Below are 6,709 nucleotides of genomic sequence, written 5' to 3' on the forward strand. Positions count from 1 at the left end.
TGTGAAGCTAAGCAAGACCAAGTCCTAGAACAACTTCAGTCTTTTCTCTGCTTATCTTACGTTGCCTATTGGTCCAGTTGTGAGGATTTTAGTTTGCTTTATGTTGAGTTGTAATCAATATTGAAGGTTACACTCTGATTAAGAATAAGTTTTCTTTGATCAATCCCAAGGCACTATTTTTAATCTTTGTCACTAAATGGCCTCTAATTTAGCAACTCAACGTGTACGTGTAGTAGTTCTTGATTTCCGTGAATTAACACGGTGCATCAGATGCCAAAGAGAGTATGTTCATCTCAAAGGATGCTTTCTCTGTGGTTGTTAAGAACTCTTATAAAAACCTGAAGTATCATCCATATCCTGAGGTTCTAGGAAGTTGGTTTCCAAATGTAAATAATTTATTAACCAAAAAAAATGGCGTAGAATTAAATGACATCTTCACTCCATGGGAATGCTGTCTGTAATTCCATGTGACTGGGGATACTTTTGGGAAGAATCCTGGTGGCACAGTGATTAAAATACTTGACTGCTAACTGGAAGAAAGCTCATCAGTTTGAACCCACCAGACGCTGATGGAAAAAGATGCTGCAGTTTGCTTCTGGAAAGATCTTTAACTTTGGAAGTTCTATCGGCAGCTCTACTCTGTCCTAGGGTCTCTGCAAATCATCTCAATAGTAGTGGGTTTGTTTTTTGGTTTGGAGGACCCCTTTGGGGTTCCCAAGCGATTTCCAGGAGTCCGATCTTTTGTTTTAATTTGGACATTAGCTGCCTGGTGAAGGAAAAAGAGTGAGTGCTTCCACCTAACTGGTACAGGCTCCAGCACCCCTGCTCCTCTTCCCATCACCTGGCTACTTAGAAAAACAAATGTGTTTGTGTTTTAGGGGGACATGTCATAAAGCATCACACAGGGAGAAGTCTCTGCGTGTTCCCAGGCAGTCTCCACACCAATATCCAGGGCAGTCCTGCCTTGCCTAAGAACTGTTTACACCCCAGATGCTGAGACTTCAGACAGGTGACCGCACATTTACCCTCAGGCCTCATTCCTCCGAGTCCTTCCTGATTGCCAACAAAGCGGGGGCCTGTTTGAGGGAAGGGACAAGCTGATGGGTTTGCCCTGAGCCCCTGTGGGGAGCAGAAACCTTTCCTGCACCCTGTACTTTGACAAACTTCTTCTTGTTTGGCTGAAGTAGGCAAGGAGGCAATTTCCCCAAATAGCCACGTTCAGGTCGGCGCTCAGTCCACTTACTTCCTAAGGGAAGTTCTAACATGTTGTGCTGGCAAAGCGAAATAAGGTCAAAACAAACAACCAGCAAAACAGACAGACAGACAAACAGCCAGACTTCCAAACACATGAACACGCATTTCTGTCGGCGGTTTTCTGGTAAAAACATCTGGATGTGTGCCTCAGAAAAGGGTGCCCTAACTCTGAGGAGACCGCCAAGCCTTCAGTGCGTTGATAGGCCCTCTCCATCTATTGGGTGAGGATGAAGGACATGTGTTTTCTTTGGAGATGAGAGCCAGCTCCTGGGATAGAGTATTTCCTTGTTAGGAGGCAGTGACCCCCAACTCATCTGGGGTCACAGCGACAGGAGACTCAAGAGAGCCAGCCTGGCATGTGTCCCCTCTGCAATTTCCCTCCAGCTAGTGAGTCAGAGGCTGACTCAATTGGAAGAGGGTGGATTTTGCCCGGGGAATGGCTATATCTGTTGCCCGATACTCAGACATGGATGCAATTTTATGGGTTTTTTTCTCAAAGGCCGATGATCCTATTTAAGGGAGGGGGAGTGGGGGAGGGGGACAAGTGTAAGTTGCCTTTCTGCTTTAATCTTTTAAGTGAATTACCTCAATTTCTCTGGTAGAAGTAATTCCTCAGCAGCAGTATGCTGTTAGAGCTCCGGACATTTCATGCCTTTAATAAATGCACCAGTGAACAAAAAGAGTCTTCAGGGAATAGTCTTTAAACATGCTAAGTGGCATCTTTCAGCAATTCAAAGGTCCATGTATTGGGTTTATGAATGTTTGTGGCCCAGGTCCAATATAGGACTGAAGGAAATATAGAGGGTAGATGATGGTTTATCTCTACGATTGTAACTTGCTAGGCAGATGCGGGCTTTGGCAGTTCCAATAGGGAAGGTTTACCATGTGTCTTTGGAATATTCTTAGGAGTGTTTCAGTCTCTGTCCTGTCTACTGTTCACTTGTTCTGATTCAGAGTGAGCTGTTTTTTTCTTTAAGTAGATCAAAGAGTTTGTAATTTGGAATGCAGGCTGCAAGAAATGTAGGTTTAGAATCCCCCTTACGTTTAAAAGGAAAATATAACTATCTTTCCAATAATTATCTTTGTTTGTCACTAGCTGTTGGTTATATGCTTAATTGTATTTAATAGCTGTGCTTGCGATTGTCTTATAACAGAATGCAGGCACCAGTAGAGTGTGGGATGTAGTGGCAATGGAAAAGGGAGCCAGGGACAGGAGTGTGACTGGCTTGGTTTCTCACGGCAGAAACAAAAGCACAGCTTGTCATAGCCAGTTGTCGTAGCCACCTAACATTTGCCACTGGTTCGGAAATATCTTCTCCTTGCCTCCCTCTGGCTACGTGCAATCGCTTGCTCAGTCTAGATGTGGCACAACCCTCCAGCTTTTCCTCCAGCTCTCCTCTAAGCTCTCCACACTTCCTGTGCCCCCCATGGCAGCGGATCCACTAAAGAACGATGGACTCTGTTGAGAAGCAGATGTAGCCTTCTTATTTTCTCCAAACACCCTCTCTCACCTTCGTTTCACATTGCTCTCGTGATTAGTTGCTGTCCAAATGGTTCTGTCTGTTTTGGGGACTTTATACGTAATGGCATGGAATGTCACCTGAACCATCTTCACAGCTGTTGGCAGGTTCCAGTCTCTTGCTCCGGTCATACTGTGTATTTTGACTGCATTCCAATCTGGGGGTTCTCTTGCCTGCAGTAGAGTGGATGCTATTCTGTTGTTCTCCATAGGGATTTTATTGGCTAATTTTTAGAAGTGGATAACCAGACCTTTCTTCCTACTCTGTCTTAGCCAGGAAGCTTCGTTGAAACCTGTCTATCATGAGTGACCTTGCTGGCATTTGAAAAAATACTGGTGACTTAATGTCCAGCATCATAGTCACATGCAAGTCACCAGTGAGGGGTACACTGACAGGCTGGTGGTGGACCTTTTAACTGAAGACAACCATTAAGATAAATAGTCCTACCTGGGCTTTAGATTTTACCCCACCTAGTTTCTTTGGACTTTCTCACTCAGATTCAACCTGTCTTCTGCTTCCCACTCATGAGCTTTCCCTTGTCATAGTAGAACACACACACACACACACACACACACACACACACGCACTACCTGCTTACTCAAGAACTAGTCAGCAGGGCTGGCCATAAGGGGAATCAGTAGGGCTGGGATATCAGGAGAAGAGTTAGAAGAAGCACCAAACCCAGAGAGAATGAAGAGGCCGATGGGCTGAAACGGACTGATATCTAGGCAATATTCACGAATGACCTGGGTTCTGGCATTTTGCTCGGTGGCCTTGTTTTTATGGGTTACAGAAATGAGGCATGTGAGTGAGTCAATGAATGAGCACAAAGATGCTCAAGCCCTCATGCCAATGACACCAGATCCTGGGAAGCACAGTAGTTTTGAAAAGCAATGGTTCCCCTGGAGTTTGTGTTAGTCTGGGTAGACTAGAGAAACAAAATTCATGAACACTCATATTTTATAAGAGAGGGTTTTATATAAAGGGTAATTGTACATCAAGCATTTCAATCCTGTCTAGTCCAAACCCATAAGTCTAACATTAGTCCATATATGTCTGACATCTATCTACAAAGTCCTCCTCAAACTCACAAAACACACACAATGATGCCAAATGCTGGAGGAAAGCTGAATCAGTGAGTGTGTAAGCATCTCAGTGCTGGCAGGGGTCTCCATACATCTTCTCCAGCACCTAGGACTACATCAGGGTAGGCCCATGTGGCTTCTCCTCAGAGATGTCTCGCAGGAAGCGAGCCTTGCCAGCTGAGGCAGAAGACTAGCTAAGGCAGCCACAACTGGTCCGACCATCAGAGAACAAGAGACCAGAAAGGTGAGGCTCACTGAGCCATTTATCTCTCCTCCCTTCAATTAATCCCACATGTGTTCATCAGCCAGTTTGGCCCAATAAACCTTCACCACCACAGAGTTCTTCATAGTACTAGGACCACCCAACTTGGATTGCTTCTTCTTTTTCAGAGTCATGACTACCACTTTCTTTTTTACCTGTGGCATGATGCTAATTCTTATCAAATCTTAGATTTTGCTGGTACTGCCCTGTACCCATCCCTTTGCTTTCTCTTACCATCTTTTTTTACCCATCTGACTTGTCCCGGAACAACTGCCTCAAACTGAACCTATACCTCCAGGATCAACAATTGAGCTCACTCATGATGGTCTACAACTCTAACCTAGCATATTATTGTAAAGCTTGTTTTGCAAAATACAGAGGAGCTATTTTACATAAATACTCGATCTATGTTTCCTCCACATTTTTATCGGCATATACCTCACATCATGCAATTCAGTAATTTCAATTGTTCAAACACATCAAGAAGAGTTGTACACTCATGACCACAATCAGTTTTAGAATATTTTCTTCTTTCTTGTGCTCGTTATTAACTCTCTTGCCATATCCCCAAGGAACCATTAATCCAGTCTCAAATGTAGACCACAACTTTAAAGTATAAGAGAGACCAGGCTTACTGGGCAGATTTGTGAAACTCCCAAAATTATGGCCTGTAGTCACTTTTCAAACCTAGAACTGAACTCATTGTTGTGGTTCAGTTTTTACCATACCATAGACAGGACTATAAAGTGAATGATGACATTTGGTTGGTTTGCGTTCCTTCGAACAATCAACCACACAGATAAAAATGGCGTATTTGCCCTGCGATACATTTCAGAAGGCACAGAGGCTAGAAGAAAAGGAGGAATGGAAATGGTGAAAACAGGATGGAAATGAAATAGTGGTGTTACCTTGGCTGGTTTGCAATTAATGACATGAAACAGAATGAGTATGAATTGTTGAATGGACAACTGATATGATCTGGAAACTTTCACTGAATCCACAAAAATTAGTTTGTTTTTTGTTTGTTTTTTGAGATTCTTTTCCACTGTATTCTGCACAAGGCATTATTCCCTCCACCCCCAAATAAGTTGAGAACCATGGTGTAGAGAAAAGAGACCTCAAGGACAGGGTGACTGAGCACAAGAGGAAGAAAACAAAACAAAACAAAAACAAAAAAGACTGCAACTTGCTCCCAGGGACTGAAGAAAATTAAAAAGGTTGGAATCCATCAGTGTTGTTAGTCATCCTCTCCTTCATCCTCCTCTCCTTCCTCTCCCTCGTCATCATCTTCATCTTCTTCCCCTTCGTCTTCATCCCCTTCTTCATCAATGTCTTCTAAACCTTCTTCTTCTTCATCGTCGTCATCATCTTCTTCTCCTTCACCTTCCTCATCATCCATATCAGGAACCAAATAGTACTGTAATGGATTTGGCCAGATATCATCTTTGATGACTTCTCCTAATTCATCGGTGCCTGCATCAGACTGGTCGGTAAGCCAGGTAAAGACACTCTCAGGTCCGTCATGCTGCCTCTTCCTGCTAGCTTTGTTCTGTGTTTGACTGGAACGTTTCGTCAAGTCCTTTCCAGATTTCCATTTGATTTCAGTTGATTTTGAAGATGGATCACCACTCTCCTTCAGATGAAATTCTTTGGAGAGAACTTTATTTTCAAAGTAAGGATTTTCATCAAAATAAAAATCTATTCTGTAACCTGATTTAATATCTTCAAATTCTGTCACTTCAACTCCGGTCAAATAACGCAGAGCCTCTTCATCCTCTTCCCCAAGCAATGCAGACACTTGCAGATGGTTGACAAATGTTGTTACCCAAAAATTGGGGATTTTGGCGATCAATTCTGACCTCTTCTGAAAGAATGGTTGGCGGAGTTTGTTATATTTCTGTTCTACTTTCAAAATCTCCTCACTGGCTTGTTCATTAAGTCTGTCTATTTCATTTTGTACCTCAGCAATATGTTCAATTGCTTCCTGCTGTTCTTTTTCTTCCTTCGGGGGGGGGGGGGGGCGGGGTCTCCTGCACCTTAGGTTTCTTCATTTGCGGCAGGCTCGAAGGCTGGCGTTTAGGGGCCATGCTGCTTGCTCTCGGCCAGCGGAGCCCGAGGGACGCGCGAAAGAGCCGCTGGCCTCCAGGGGAAACCCAGTTTGTTGTTGTTTTTAAGAACACAGTAAAGGATTTTGGCTCCTCAATAGGGCTTCATATCTAAAATTCTTTGCTCACAACTTTCAAATTAGAAATAATGCAAACTTGCAAAATCTGTATTTATGCCTAGAAATCACAATGAACATTGCTCTTATATGAATTATTGAAAAATAAAATCAGCTATAGCTAAAAGGGTAAACGATAAGTAAAAGGAAAATGTAGGCCTTCTATAGTCACAATGTATAAAATCTATAAAATATGACCCGAGTAAATTGGCGTTGGTGGAACTAGGTGCCAGAAAAGAAAACTCACATTGGCATAATCTCAAGTGGGTAATTGATATGGAGGCAAAAACAAAACCTGAAATCAAAATTTAACAAATACCCCAAAAGTGGTTAGTAAAGTACATATTGGTTTATATATTTTTTCTGG

The 6,709-nt window shown here is 42.9% G+C and overlaps 1 pseudogene; it reads right to left on the reverse strand.

Moving 5' to 3' along the window:
- Positions 1–5,230: 5,230 nt before the first annotated feature.
- LOC142424212 (protein SET pseudogene) lies at positions 5,231–6,208 on the reverse strand (annotated as a pseudogene).
- Positions 6,209–6,709: the final 501 nt, after the last annotated feature.

The sequence above is a fragment of the Tenrec ecaudatus genome, chromosome 13, assembly GCF_050624435.1.
Source record: "Tenrec ecaudatus isolate mTenEca1 chromosome 13, mTenEca1.hap1, whole genome shotgun sequence".
Classification (NCBI taxonomy): Eukaryota; Metazoa; Chordata; class Mammalia; order Afrosoricida; family Tenrecidae; genus Tenrec; species Tenrec ecaudatus.